Source organism: Giraffa tippelskirchi, chromosome 9 (genome assembly GCF_054371585.1).
Source record: "Giraffa tippelskirchi isolate mGirTip1 chromosome 9, T2T-mGirTip1v1.2.pri, whole genome shotgun sequence".
Classification (NCBI taxonomy): Eukaryota; Metazoa; Chordata; class Mammalia; order Artiodactyla; family Giraffidae; genus Giraffa; species Giraffa tippelskirchi.
Window position 1 is genome coordinate 40,535,714 of NC_137283.1, and position 16,441 is coordinate 40,552,154.

The window sequence follows — 16,441 nt, forward strand, 5'->3', positions numbered from 1 at the left end:
ATCTGATTTCGGTGTTGGCCATCTGGTGATGTTCATGTTAGAGGCTTCTCTTGTGTTGTTGGAAGAGGATGTTTGCTATGACCAGTGCGTTCTCTTGGCAAAATGCTATTAGCTTTTGCCCTGCTTCATTCTGTACTTCAAGGCAAATTTGCCTGTTACTCCAGGTGTTTCTTGACTTCCTACTTTTGCATTCCAGTCCCCTATAATGAAAAGGACATCTTTTTTGGGTGTTAGTTCTAGAAGGTCTTGTAGGTCTTCATAGAACCGTTCAACTTCAGCTTCTTCAGCATTACTGGTCGGGCATAGACTTGGATTACTGTGATATTGAATGGTTTGCCTTGGAAATGAACAGAGAAAATTCTGTCGTTTTTGAGATTGCATCCAAGTACAGCGTTTCGGACTCTTTTGTTGACTGTGGTGGCTACTCCATTCCTTCTCTTCTAAGACCTATAGTGAGTTACTTCAATTGTCCAAACATTAGTAAGTCTCTTCCACAATAATTCCAACTATTGGCTGTCCAGACTTCCTGGACCACAGAAATGGAAAGTACTCATCTCTGACAGCATGATTTTCCTCATTCTAAGATGACAGTCTACCTTGGTGTCTCTTCTTTTCACCCTTGGGTCACACCTCAGCCCTCTGCAGCCATACCCATAAGTCTTTCACACATCAAGACACCCCACAGTGATCTCTTTTGACGCTTGCACACACAGTCTGGTTTTTAATCTCTCACCATTTTTGTCCTGGTACCCTGGTCATTTCAATTGGTTACTGCTAATCCTGTCATCGGATGTGAAGAGCTAACTCGTTGGAAAAGACCCTTATCTGGGAAAGATAGAGGGCAAGAGGAAAAGGGGGCAACAGAGGATGAGATGGTTGGATGGCATCACTGACTCACTGGACATGAGTTTGGGAAAACTCAGGGAGACAGTGAAGGACAGGGAAGCCTGAAATGCTACAGTTCATGGGGTCGCAAAGACTCAGACACGACTGAGCAACTAAACAACAACAATCCTGTCATCTGGAGTCCACAGCCCAATGTGGCATTCCAGCAGAGGTTTGGCCTTCTTAGAGCACTTGGTTAAGCATCAGAACTTCAATAAAAAAGGGATACAATTGCATTCATTAGATACATTCTGCAAATCAGTTTTGCCATTGAGAATGCCCTGACTTCCAATGAGTCCAAAATAAGGGATTTTTTTCCTCTGCTGTTTCTTTCTCAAGAGTCCAAATTATCTATTCAAGTCATCCTGAGCTGTAAAAGGCAAAAGAAAACAAAACTAAAGTTGCCTGTGACTCACCCCCAAGAATACAGGGTTAAATAGCCAAATATCATCAGGTGCTGCTGTGTTGTTTGAGTCGCTAAGTCATGTCCGACTCTTTTGCGACCGTTTGGACTGCAGTCCACCAGGCTGTTCCGTGCATGGGATTTCTCAGGCAAGAATACTGGAGTGGGTTGCCATTCCTTCTCCAGGGGATCTTCTCAACCCAGGGATGGAACCCAAGTCTCCTGCATTGGCAGGCAGATTCTTTACCACTAAAGCCATCAGGGAGGCCCTATGATCAGGTGTACTATTTGCTCAATTTAAAAACTACTGAAAAGCAAACTGAAAACGGAATTGGAAAAACGAGCTGGAAAAGTTTCCTAGCCTAATGAAGTTTCTTTTATGATCTCCTATCTGAGGAGAAATTGAAAATAGAATCATCCTTGTGAAGTACAGAAAAGATTATTTTAATAGTCCCTACTTTTGAAACAAAGCCCTAAATTTACTAGCAAGATCTTTACTAGGCCAGGTTTCAAAACTATTTCCTTAATACTCTTTTAATGCTCAGGACTTACTAGGGGAAGCAGTGCATTTTGATGGTGGAACGGCAGAGGAGAGAGAGAGAAGAGGTCCCTCGACATTCGGGAGAGGCCCAATAAGTCGGCAGTCCTAATGGTGGGCAGAAGCGAGACCCAAGTTCATTATGGGAACCTTGGGCAGTAGTTTGGCTGCTACCTTGGCCCCCAGGTGAACAATTCACCACTGCCCTCAAGCTGCATTTTGTAATGAGACGAAAGAGATTTTACCCCCTTAGAAGCTGGGTGTTTTGGTTTCACACCTTCTCGTTTGGGTGTTCTTTATTTGGCCATCAGCAAGGACTGATTGAAAAGAAAAACTCACAGAGATTTCAATTACTGTTAATGTTGCCTAAGTGTTTTCACTGTCACAGTCTAGGGCTTTAGCTTTTTAATAAGTTTCTCGTAATTATTACAAGTTTTTGGTTTAATTCCAGCTGAGGATTTAATGGGACTCATTCTGACAAGATATAGGATATTGTCCCAGTAGATGTTCGTTTGGAAATGGGCCACTTGCAATTTCGAGTGTGCAGAGCTGTGCAAGATTAAAAGCACTGGCAGTATAATTTCCACCTTGTGTCCCAGGCTCTGTGGATTTGTAGCTCATCCAGGCTGTCCATCTGGGGAGCAAACAGCATGTACTCCTTGATGAGAAACTCTGGCCAACCGACCAGCTGTGAAAAAATAGATTACTCTTGTCATTTTTTTCACTCCTAGGTAATTTGCTGGGAGTAAAAATATAATTTCTTAGAAGGTGTGCAGTTAAAAGCAAATCCTACAGATGCGTGTGATTTGTATTTAAAATTTCACTACACTTTTATTTGTTAAATTTAATTTTCAACAATACCCTGGTTGTGATAATATTTCCTCATTCAAAGAAGATGGAAAGGTTGGCTTCTGGTATTTATGCACTAGGCAAGCACAGGAAGCAGAGCCTGGAGGAGAAATAACGGAAGGAGAAGGACTCGGCTCGCAGGCTGAGCTGAGCACAGGGGAATGCACTGTTGCTCTTATCACAGATAAAGGAGATAATGTGATGGAATTAAATAACTGTTGGTAAAACAGCTCTTCCTGTTGCCCCCCAAAAGCTAAAATGATAAATGCGTCTTTTTAAACCTCTTACATATAACTCCATCTATGTGAGAATTCAGAAGGTCACATTAAATGGATAATAAGGGTAATTCTTGATCAGTTGAACTGAGCAGCTGAGAGAGGGACTATTAATAACAGTCTGAATTGTGATGGAATATGTAATGTCTAGAGGTGTACTGTGTTCACCATGCTACATGTGCTCAGCCAGCCAAAGGGAATGGAAGGACATGTGTCAAGGAGAATTAAACTGTTTTGTTTGTATCCAGTAGAGAGTTAATGTTATAACTGGAAAAGTAACGAATTTGCAATAATACTTCTGCACTCTCTCTCTCCCTAGTCACTCAGTCGCATCCTACTCTTTGCAACCCCATGGACTGCAGCCCACCAGGCTCCTCTGTCCATAGGGATTCTCCAGGCAAGAATACTGGAGTGGGTTGCCATCCCCTTCTCCGGGGAGCTTCCCAACTCAGGGACTGAACTAAGGTCTCCTGCATTGCAGACAGATTCTTTACCACTGAGCCACCAGGAATGGATATACTTCTGCACAGTGAATTACAAAATATGTAGACATAAACGAGCATTTCATGGTAACTTGCTATCTGTAGTTAAAGCATTACAGTGCTGTGCCTCGTATAATCTTTTGTCCTGACCCAGAAATTCTTTAAAAAAAAAAAGAATTCCAAACAGGTGTTGGGTTGGTATTTTAAAAACTTAACATATTAAAGTTACATATTATTTTATTTATTTTGACATTGGCTATAGTTTACTGTACACTGGTATATACTTACACACACACACACACACACACACACACACACGTACAGACACAGGACTTGTATTCAGAGTCTTTTCTTTTTCTACAATTAAATAAAGGAATCATTTTTTACAATTAAAGTGGTGATTATTACATTTCAGTAAAAAGAAGCCAACAAACCAATAAAAATAAGAGGCAAAGATTTAACAGAACCTCCACAAAGAAGATATACAAATAGGTAATGAACACATGAGAAGCTCAACTTCACAAGTTATTAGGGCATTGAAAACTAAAACTATATTGAGATACCACTTCACATCCATTAGACTGACTTAAAGTTAAAAGCCTGACATTACCAAGTGCTGATGAGGATACAGAGCAATAGGAATTCTCAACAGTGCTATTGGGAATGCAAAATGGTTCAATCTCTTTGGAAAATAGATTGGCTGTTTCTTATACAGCTTAAGTTTCATATCTATATGAGCCAGTCATTCTACTCCTAGATATTTATTCAAGAAAAATAAAAAGAAATGTCCACACAGAGACTTGAATGAATGTTTATGACAGCTCTACTCATAATAGTCAAAACCTGGAAACAACCCAAATGTCCATCACCAGATGAATGGCTAATTAAACTGAGGTATACTCAAACCATAGAATATTATTCAGAAACAAAGAAGGAAAAAACTACTGATACCGATAATGACATGGACGACTTGAAAAAACTTTATGCTGAGCCAGAGAATCCAGACAGCAAAGTAAACACATGAAAGAAAGAAGATCAACTATATAGTCATAATACTAGGTGTGATAGAACTGAATTTTAACATTAAAAGAGAGACAGACTGTCCTTTTAGGGTAAAAAACAAAATCCAACTGCACTCATTCAACTAAAATAAAACAGTTAGTGTTGAAAACCCCTTTATGTTAGAGCAATGTAAGCAAAACAACAGCAGTGGCGGCAATGTAAGTATTAAAGGACAGTAATTTAATATAGAGGATAAACTGTAGTTATCAAACGTACAGCTAATGAAGGGATTCAACAGTTATAAAGCTATCAACATCAAAAAAAACATCTAGAATAAAGATCAAAAATATGACAAATGAAGCAGAGTTTGATAAGCAAGACTAATAGTGGAAACCTTTAACAGTTAAACATATCTGATAAACCAAAAAAAAAAAAAAAAAAAAAATCATGAACACAGAGGAATTGAATGAAACAATAAATAAACTTGATTATGTATGCATTCCTCAATGGAACATTGTCATTTCACTAAAATGTAAACTTTACAAAGCAAGGTGTATATATATATACTTATCTGTGCTGGCCACTACTATATTTCCAGACCAAGAAAAGAGCCTGGAATGAAGCTGAGTTTCATAAATATTTGATGAATAAATAACTGTATTCACAAAATTTGATGCCACTTGATTAACAAAATCTTTAAGAACAACAACAACAAAAAATTTGGCCACATTGCATGAGCATGTGGGATCTTAGTTCCCTGATCAGGGATCGAACCTGTGCCCTCCGCAGTGGAAACGCAAATTCTTAACCACTGGATCACCAGGGAAGTCCCTTACAAAATATTTTTAATGGATGTTTTAAAATTAGAATTTGTGCAAGCTACCCTCTCTGACCAAAACCAAATACTACTGGAAACAAATTATGAAGAAGAGATTAAAGTAATATTCATCATGTAGAAATTAAGACGCACACACCTATATATAACTCTTAAGTCTAATAAGAAATCAAAAGTAAGATTAAAAATTATCTAGAAAGCAATGAAAAGGAGAACTCTTTATACTCCAAATCCATTAGACCCAGAAAAACATATACAAGCAACATAAAATGCCTTTATTTGAAGGTATGAAATAATATCACAGCAAAAAAAAATCATAAAGGAAATCAAATTTACAACTAAAATGATATTGAAAAGTTACCAGGACTAGATAGGTTCACAGCTAAGCATAACTAGATATAGAAGAGTTTATTCCAGTGTGTTATAAACTATTACAGATCATAGGATAAAGAATATTTCTCAAAAGAATGTTTCCTCAATTCATGTTATTAAATAACTGAGTGCAATTCTAAATAGAAAACTGTAAACCAATATAACACATAAGTAAAGGCAAAAATGTAAAAGAACATATTAGCAACTGAATTCAACACTGGAACCTAAGGATAACAATAATATGTAACCAACTAAGATATATACTAGGAACGCAACAGTGACTGAATATAAAAAAATCTGTAATTATAATTCATCACACCATTAAATTAAAGGGGGAAAACACCATGATCATACTAATATTTACTAAAAGAGCCTAAGATAAAATTAAGCTGCCATTAGTAACACAAAAGCTAAATCATAATAAAGGCTATTTTTCAGTAACTGAAAAATATCATCCTAAATTATGTAACACTAAACCCACTTTAATTAAAGTTGGTAGCTAGACTGAACTGCCTGTTATTATATTTAGTATTTAATATTAACTTGAAGATTTAAGAGAATACAACACAGCAAGAAAATAAAATAATAGACATAAATATGGGGAAAAAGGAAACGACACCTGTTTTGGTTGATTATAGGATTGTATGCCTTAAGAAAGTCTAGTAAACAACTACTAAAATTAATGAAACATTTAGCAAAGAGCTTGATATCATGTAAATTACACTGAAGTCAGTATCTCTGAATAAATGGAGAGTCATGTGCTTGAATGAGAAGACAGAATTACCAACAAACTCCAAAAATTAATATATAAATTGAATGCAATTGAAACTGAGATGAGAGGGCTTTTTTAATCAGATTCACTTACCTTAAGTTTGTTGTTGTTCAGTCGCTCAGTGGAGTCTGACACTTTGTGACCCCATGGACTGAGGCACGCCAGGCTTCCCGGTCCTTCACCAACTCCCAGAGTTCTCTCACACACATGTTCACTGAGTCAGTGATGCTATCCAACCATCTTATCCTCTGTCGCCCTCTTCTCCTTTAGACCTAAGAAGGAAAAAAAAAAAAAAGTTCAGGGACTTCTCTAGTGGTCCAGTGGTTAAGAGTCCACATTGCAATGCAGAGGGCGTGTGTTTAATCATTGGTGGAGGAGCTAAGATCTCAAATGCTGTGGAGCAACTAAGCCCGAGCCACAACTATCACGCCTGCGTGCTCTGGAGCTCCTGTGCTGCAAAGAAAGATTCCAAATGACCTAACGAACTTCTCCAGTGCCTCAACTAAGACCTAAGGGAACAAAACAATTATTTTTTAAAAATCTTGAAAGAAAAAAATTGTTTAAAGTCCAAAAGAAACTAAGAAAAATATGAAGAAGAGATGACATGTCTGACCACATGTTAGAGCTTACTTCTGTTCTATCAAAATCAAAATAGTATCACAGCAGCACTGAAATATTCACTGGAAGATTAGTGTAACAGATAGAGCATCCACGACCTGATCTCTCTATATTTAGAGAGGATTAAATATATATCAGAAATTATTTCAGTTTAGCAAGGAAAGAATGGAAGGTTTAAATTGTACAGATCTAACTGGCTGTACATCTGGAAGAAAACACAGGAGGACTTCTCTCTTTATTTATTGCAACTTAAATAAAAATAAGATTCATATAAAAACTAAAATACAAAAAAATAAAATGCAATAAATCTAGGAGACTACATATTTAATCTAGAGGGTTAATGATAGAGAAAGAAAACCCAGAGATAATAAAAGGATGGGGGAATTCCTTGTTGGTCCGGGGATTAAGGCTCTGTGCTTTCACTGCCTAGGGCATGGGTTCAATCCCTGGTGGGGAACTAACATCCCACAAGCCACACAGGATGGCCAAAACAATGTAGGCTACCCTGGTGGCTGAGACACTAAAGAGTCCTCCTGCAATGCAGCAGACTGGGTCCAGAAGATCCCCTGGAGAATGGAATGGCTACTCACTCCAGTATTCTTGCCTGGAGAATCCCATGGACAGAGCAGCCTAGTGAGCTACAGTCCATGGGGTTGCAAAGAGTTGGGCATGACTGAGCAACTAACAATAGAAGGACAGGTGAAGCTGCACCATAGATAACTGTTAAACATTTTTATGCAAAAAAGATAACATAAACAGAGTCCACAAAAATATACAGAGAGATGTGAGGACATATTGGCAACAGAAATAAGAAATAGAAGGTTAATATCTATAACACATAGAGATTGTTCTAAATTAATAGGAAAAGATAAATATCCCAATATAAAAATGGGCAAGAAATATAGATAGTCTATGCAGAGCAAACCCAAAAGGCCATAAACATAAAAAGATGCTAACCCTCATTCAAAAAAGAGAAAACAAAATCAATAAAATGTTATTTTCTATCTAGTGAAAAGGCAAAGATGAGAGGAAAATGGATTTATTTCTAATTGCTGATGAAAATATTAATTGGTAGCTTTTTTTTTAGACAGTCTAGCAGCATTTATATAAACTAAAATACCTTGTAAATCAACTATATTTCAATAAATTTTTGAAAAAGTTGAATGATTGAACCAATAAAATTTGAGCCACTATTGATTTAAAAAGAACAAAAATATCTAAAGCCTTTGCCCTAGCAGTCCTGCTGCTGCTGCTGCTAAGTTGCTTCAGTCGTGTCCAACTCTTAGCGATCCCATGGACTGTAGCCTACCAGGCTCCTCCATCCATGGGATTTTCCAGGCAAGAGTACTGGAGTGGGGTGCCATTGCCTTCTCCACTAGCAATCCTATACCTCAGAATCTCCTCTAATAAGAACATTAATACACAAAAATGCATTTGCAAGAAGGTTTCCAACACCTGTGATTGCATTTATGGTCCACCTGGATAATTTGGGACAATCTCTCCACCTCAGGACCTTTATTTAATCACATCTGCAAAGACAGCTTTACCAAATATAGTATTACTATGGGTTCCAGGGAATAGGACTTGATACCTTTGGGGACTATTATTCAGTCTACTACAAACATTGTGCTAGAATAAATAAGTACAATTTTTATGGAGGATAATTTGTTAAACTATTTAAATCCTTTAAAATGTATATTGTTGTTCAGTCACTCAGTCATGTCTGACTCTTTGTGACCCCACAGACTGCAGCATGCCAGGCTTCCCTGTCCTTCACCATCTCCCAGAGCCTGCTCAAGCTTATATCCACTGAGTAGATGATGCCATCCAACCATCTCATCCTCTGGCATCCCCTTCTTCTCCTTCCTTCAATCTTTCCCAGCATCAGGGTCTTTTCTAGTGAGTTGGCTCTTTGTATCAGGTAGCCAAAGTATTGGAGCTTCAGTTTCAGCATCAGTCCCTCCAGTGAATATTCAGGATTGATTTGCTTTAATATTGCCTAGTTTGATCTCTACTCCAAGGGACTCTCAATAGTCTTCTCTAACACCACAGTTTGAAATGTATGTATCTTCAGTGAAAAAAATCATTGCTAGAGATTTATTCTAATAAAATAATTCTTTCAATTAATACTTAACATACAATCATATGAACATGGATATTTATCTAAAAGAAGTATTTATAATAATGAAAATTCAGAAAAGGCATAACCTTGCTAGCATGGGAAGTAAGTGCAATTGTACTATAGTTTGAACATTCTCTAGTACTTCCTTTCTGTGGGAGTGGAATGAAAACTGACCTTTTCCACTGAGCCACTGCTCAGTTTTCCAAATTTGCTGGCATATTAAGTGTAGCACTTTAATAGTATCATCTCTTAGGATCTGAAATAGCTCAGCTGGAATTCCATCACCTCCACTAGCTTTGTTTGTAGTGATGCTTCCTAAGGCCCACTTGACTTCACAATCCAGGGTGTCTGGCTCTAGGTGAGTGATCACACCATTGTGGTTATCCAGGTCATTGGCATTATTTCATTCTTTTTATGGCTGAGTAGTATTCTGTTATATACATGTACTACATTATCTTTACTCATTCATCTGTCCATGGACATTTAGGTTATTTCTACGACTTGGCTATTGTGAATAGTGCTGCTGTGATCATAGGGGTGAATGTATCTTTTTTAATTACAATTTCAGACAAGAATTTTTAGATGGTTATTATAACTAGTCTAAATGAAGCAAGATAAAATGTGCTCACCAAAAATAATGGAAATCAGAGAAATATAAAAATTAAAGAACCAAGTGGAAAACTGAGAGCTGAAAAATACAGTATCTAAAACAAAGTATTCAATTGACTCAATTGACAGTCAAATGGGGATGACAGAGGAAAGTGTATGTAAACTTGAAAACAAATCAGTAGAAATTGTCCAATGGAAAGAATAATAGAGGGAAAAAAATCTGAAAACAAAGAACAGAACCTCAGAGACATGCCAGATAAAATCAAACAATCTTTGCTATGTGTGAATGAAATCATAGGAGAGGTTAGAGAAAATAAAGCAGAAAGAAATTTAAAAAATAATGGCTTAAAATTTCTCAGTTTCATGACTAGCAGAATTTATAGATACAATATGCTAAATGAATACCAAGCAGAGTGAAAACAAAGAAGCCTATATCGAGGCTTGTTGTAGTTAAGCTTTCAAAAACTAAAATTAAACTGCACATCTTATAGGCAAGAAAAAAAGTCATATTATATAGAGAGGAAAAATGAATTACATTATTAATAGCTGACTTCCCATCAGAAACCACATAGGCCAGAAAAAAAAGTAGACAATAATTTTAAAATGCTGGGAAGAAAAAGGAAAACAAAACCTGTTAAGTCAAAATTCTATATTCAGCAAAAATATCCAAAAATGAAGATAAAATAGAGATACTTTCAGATAAAAGAAAAAGAAAAAAAAAACTGTTATTGTCAGATTTCCATTACTGTCTATTCTCACAAAATTTCTTGACGGTGAAGGACAATAATGTCAGATGAAAAGTTATATTTTCCAAAAAAGAAAAAGCATCAGAAATGTTACATGTATAAGCATAAGAAAAAGATTTTCTTTGCTTTTTGCTTTTCTACTCTTTTTTAAATACAGCATAAGAATGTTCAAAGCAAAAAAACAAAACATTATTTTATGGGGCCCATCGCATAGGTAGTCCTAACTCGTAAAAATATTTATTTAAAAAAATGAAGCATAAAAGATGGGGGATGGAGAGTTTCAAGTTTTCTGTATTTTACACGAAGCAGCATGATGTTAACTATGACAAGTTAAGGATTTTTAGTGCAATTCCCAAGTCTGGCCATTGAAATAATAACACAAGGAAGTGTAGTTAAAAACCAACAGGAGAAAAGTTGATACTCTCTGGAGAGGAGGGGGACAAGCTGGTTGAGTAGGAAGTTCCTGGGATCATCTCCTCCCACTCACATACCAGAACTACAACCACACACAGAGTAACTATCTCTGAGAAGACCTGAAGACTAGAGGAAAAGATTTTCTGCAACTAAGGACAAAAAGAAAAAGCCTCACTGAGATGGGGAGGAGGGGCAGAGGGGCAGTCTGGCCAGGACCCATAGGCCCTGGAAAGGCAACACACAGACAAGAGGGTTTTTCACAGCCTCAGAGGTTCTCCCTGAAGAACAAGGTATTGTGTTGGGCAAAAAGTTCATTCAGGTTTTTCTGTAACATCCTAATTTCAAACGAACTTTTTCACCAACCCAACACATCAGGCTTCCCAGCCTCGGGCACTTATACCAGGAAGACAATGTCTCCATAATATCTGGCTTTGAAAATCAATGGAGCTTATACCTGGGAGAGCCAGAGGACTTTAGGAAGCTGAGATTCCACTCTTGAAAGGTATGTGCAAAAATTCCAAAAGACTGTTCTATATACATCACTGATTCCAAGTCCCAGCACAGAGGCAGCAGTTTGAAAAGCACCTGAGTCATACCTGAAGGAGACTCATTGACTAATTGTGGGTCATGTGCCAAAGGGGTAGGGATCTGTTGGAACTTTCTCTAGATACTAAGGGAGTAGCAGCCACCAAATTTTTTTGCTCACCTCTACTTGGCTGGTCTGGGATAGGCAGGTGCCAGTGTTGACTCTACCCATCTACATTATTGGCAGATGACCCAAATAAACATTTTTCCAAAGAGAGACACATGGCTGATAGACACATGAAAAGAGGCTCAACATCACTAACCATCAGGGAAATGTAAATCAAAACCATGATTAGGGGCATTCCCTGGCATTCCAGTGGTTAGGGCTCTGTACTCTCACTGCTGAGGGCCCAGGTTCAATCCCTGCTAGGGGAATTAAAATTCTACAAGACACGCATCATAGACAAAGAAAAAAAAAAGAAACCATGATGATATGTAACGTCACACCCATCGGAATGACTATCATCAAAAAGACAACAAATAACAGTTGTTATTGGCAAGGATGTGGAGAAAAGGGAACTCTTGTGCACAGCTGGCAGAATATAAATTGGTACAGCCACTATGGAGACAGTACAAACTGTCCTTAAAAAATTAAAAATAAAATACTATCTGATCCAGCAATTCCACTTCTGGTTATTTATGAAAAGAAAAACACTAATTTGAGAAGATACATACAACCCTATGTTCATGTGTGCATTCGTGTTAAGTCATTTCAGTCGTGCCCAACTCTGTGCAACCCTATGGAATGTAGCCTGCAAGGCTCCTCTGCCCATGGGATTCTCCAGACAAGAATATTGGACAGGTTGCCATGTCCTCCTCCAGGGTATCTTCCTGACCCAGGGACCGAACTTGCATCTCTTATGTCTCTTGCATTAGCAGGTGGGTTCTTAACCACTTTTGTTCACTGCAGCATTATTTATAATAGCCAAGATGATGAAATAATTTAAGTGTCCATAGATAGATGAATGGATAAACAAGATAAATGGAATATCAACTATAAAAAAGAATGAAATCTCTCCATTTGCAAAAACATGAATGGATCTACAGGACATTATGCTATGTGAAATAAGTCAGACAGAGAAAGATAAGTATCATACAATTGCACTTATATGTCAAACCTAAAAAGCAAAATAAACAAAACAAAATTAGAAAGAGACTCACAGATAAGAGAACAAACTGATGGTTGCTAGTGGGGAGGAAGGTAGAGGGGTGGACAAAATAGAGGAAAGGGATTAAGAGGTACAAACTTCAGTTACAAAAAAAGTAAGTTACAGAGAGGTAGTATACAGCATAAAGGATATAGTCAATAACACTTTAATAATTTTGCATGGTGACAAATAGTAGACTTACTGTAGTGATCATTTTACAATGTATTTTAATGTTGAATCACTATATTGTGCACCTGAAACTAACATGATAATTGCATCAGCTCTACTTCATTTTTTTTAAAAGTCAATAGGAAATTTTAAATGAAATTCTTTGAAATATTCCCCAAAAGGTCAGAAAAAAGGAAGAGAGTCATAAAAAATAAAGTGAACAAGTTAAAAAAGCAAATCATGAAATGGCAGATCTAATCCCAATTACTTCATGACATTAATTGACTGAATACTCCAATTTAAAAGGAAAGAGAGTCAGAATGGTTTACAAAGAAAAAAAGAACCAAATATATATGGCCTATAGAAAATGCACTTTAAATATGAAGACACATATAAGCTGAACATAAATGCTTGGGGCAAAACACATCACAAAGACAATACCATGAGAAGACTGGAATGGCTGGCTTCTGGATCCCCATCACTGTTCTACTTTGCTGATGATGTTCCCATCTCTAGTAGTTAGTGTGTGAGGTCAACCAGGACAGCTTGTGTGCACAGTCTGCCCTATACCACCGGTCTCAAACACATGTAATCTCTCAACTCCACTCCTATTGATTCACACTTGAATTCATACCTCACATGCCTTTAAAATTCAAAAGAATTTTCTTTATTCTGGTAAACTTCTAACTAATTTATATATCTCAAGAATAATTTTTAAAATATTTATCAAGTATCAGTTGTGTGCAAAGTTTGGAGGTAAGGTTATGAAGCTAAAAAAATGGCTAAGATAATCATCTCATAATCTTTGTAAAACGGAGTAGGAAATACACAAGAACAAGTATGGCTGCTCTTTGCTTGCGATCAGGTAATAATAAGCCAGGTACACAGAAATAATAAAAATGATATATTTTAGATGTGGTATCATAGTGCTTTGTTCTCAGGATTTTCAACTTAGAGTGAAGAAGGGTATGTGCCATTTATTTTTTTAATCCAAACAGATTTCCCTAGAGTCTTATATGCCCACTGTACTCCCACCTCCAAGCAAAAGACTGCCACACTGCCTTTAATGGAAGAGCTTCGTATCCCTCAAACTTGTTAGAGCTAAAAACTGGTGACAATTTCAGTTATGTAAATTATTTTCTAGTTAAATGCACATATATTAATGGTACATTGGAGTTTCATATGAAGTACAATGTAGCAATATAGAAAAAAATATGGTGTGAAATGTATACATTTCATCATTTTGAATTTTTACTCCTGTGACTTAGAGTCCAATAGAGCATGAACACCAACCACCAACCCATTAACTCATATAAAAGTCTTAAGGATATTCAAACTATGTACATAGATCCACATGCCAAATAACGTAATATAGCATGAGGGGTTATCCCTATAGAGAATAATGCATGACCTAGGTCATCGTGAATTGAGTGGCCCTGGAGACCTTTGGCTGTGTCCTGAATTGCCAAATGTTGTAAAAGTCAGCTTCCAGGTTAGATGAGTTAGTTGTTATTACAGTCTATTTTGGTATTTAAACATAAGCACAAGCTATTAACTAAAATCATATTTTCATGGCAAAAAAAAAAAAAAATACAGGTTAATTTTTCTCAGAGTTATCCACAGGTTGGGGACCAGAGTGAGACAAATGCCTTCCTCACCTCACCCTAGTCCCAGATGAGAAATGCCTACTTAGTGAGTCCAAATACTGTGAAAATCAAACTTCTACCCTCTACCTACCTGGTGGAAACCATCCAGTAATAGGGATTGCTGCTCTTGTCTAGCTGCAGACACTTAAACCTCTCGCACTTGCCCTAAAAAAACAAAACGAATAGAAACAAACAGAATCAAGAGTGTTAGAGACTCTGGGGTTTCCCTGGTGGTCCAGTGGTTAAGAATTCGCCTTGCAATGAAAGGGACACAAGTTCAATCCTTGATCCAGGAAGATCTCACATGCCACCCAGCGACTAAGCCCTGGGTGACACAGCTACTGAGCCTGTGCTCTGGGGCCTGTGAGCTGCAACCCCTGAGCCCTCGTGCTGCAACTAAGCCCTCGCCCCTAGAGCCCAAGCTCTGCAACAAGAGAAGCCACCACAATAAGAAGCCCACACACTGCAGTGAAGAGTGCCCCCCGCTCACCGTTACTAGAGAAAGCCTGCATAAGGCAAAGAAGACACATCACAGTCCAAAAATAAAAAACTAACCTTTTAAAAATTTAAGTAAAAAGACCCTTGGTTGATTAGCAATAGATTCAAATATTTTCAGTTCCTTGAGTTGTGCTTACATGTTGCAGGGTCATCAGTTGATTGGGTTAACTTAGTCCAAGAGCTGACCAAAAGTTTCTAACAGAGAAAAAAAAAAAAGTGACATCTGCTATGGTATTGAACTGTAGTCAGATAAGTGTCAGCCCTTTAGCTGTGGTTACAGAATACTGAACAATGACAGAGGCTACTGTGAAAATGGTAACTTCAGGTGTCACATCAATATCCACATGCACATAGCAAAACCTCCCACAGAAACTGGACACTGGTGAATTTAAGCTGGTTTTGAAATGTTAAATCCATAAATACATATGACTATTTACATTCTTAAATTTTTGCCTTTAAATGTTAAAATGTGGTATTTGTAACAAGAGAGGTTGCGAGGCTTCCTATTAAATTGCTTTGACTATATTGGTTTGTGCAGGAAAAGTTATTCTTCTTTCTCTTTTCAAATGATAAATTTAACAGAGGCTTCCTATTAAATTGCTTTGACTATATTGGTTTGTGCAGGAAAAGTTATTTTCCTTTCTCTTTTCAAATGATAAATTTAACATATGTTCATATAGATAACTTGAATACAACAGAAGTGTCAAAAAGCAGAAAGAAATCTCCTTTAATACTACCACCCTAAGGCAACAATATGGTTCATCTAGATAATGTTTTCTTCTAATTTTCTTCTTTACATCTTATAGTTAAGATTATAGTAGCCTACTGCTACATTATCCCTGCGGTTTGATACTACCATTTTCTTTGTCCTTATTTAAAAAGCAATTCCTTCATATTTTCATATGTTATTAGCTAAAAATCATGATACTGCACATTTGGGAAAATTCTTGGAAGAACTATGAGATAATGTTGCTCATCAAGGACTGAAAATACACTGCCAGAAGCCTACTGTGTAAATTCCAAGCTAGGAAATCTGACATCATGCATGAATTTCTATATCTGTGAAACTAGGACCAGAAATTTTATCTCCAAATAAGTTCCAGAAGGAAATTTGTGTGTCCTGCTATTTTCTTGCATGGTCTACCTAAAGTGATTCATTAGCAATAAACTCACAGAATAAAGGATTTTTTTTATTATGTTGTTTGTTTTTTAAAAAAGAGCTAGTTAGGAAGTATAACACATACCCACTTTCCTATGAAAATTTACTATCATAGTAACAATTTGGAGGACCTAAATGACAAGTAGAGGATGACTATCTCTTCCTCATCAGAGCCGGAGTGTAATTAACACCCACAACAATAACCTCAGACCAGGAAAGCAGGAAAGAAAATTGAGAATGAGCCAACTAAACCCCAGATGTTAAGGTTGGGAGCATTCCAGACTGCTGCATCTGGAGGCATCCACTGCCAAACCA

At 37.1% G+C, this 16,441-nt stretch overlaps 1 protein-coding gene across 1 annotated transcript in view; it reads right to left on the minus strand.

The window, feature by feature from the left end:
- Positions 1-2,176: 2,176 nt before the first annotated feature.
- The window catches only part of LOC145519833 (uncharacterized), a 176,335-nt gene continuing 162,070 nt past the window's right edge, over positions 2,177-16,441 (minus strand). Inside the window, exons 7-10 of the mRNA XM_081524726.1 lie at positions 15,025-15,162; positions 14,561-14,634; positions 6,507-6,685; positions 2,177-2,514 (exon numbers count right to left, since the gene is read on the minus strand). The gene's annotated coding sequence lies outside the window, so the exon portion shown is untranslated. The remainder of the gene's footprint in view (positions 2,515-6,506; positions 6,686-14,560; positions 14,635-15,024; positions 15,163-16,441) is intronic.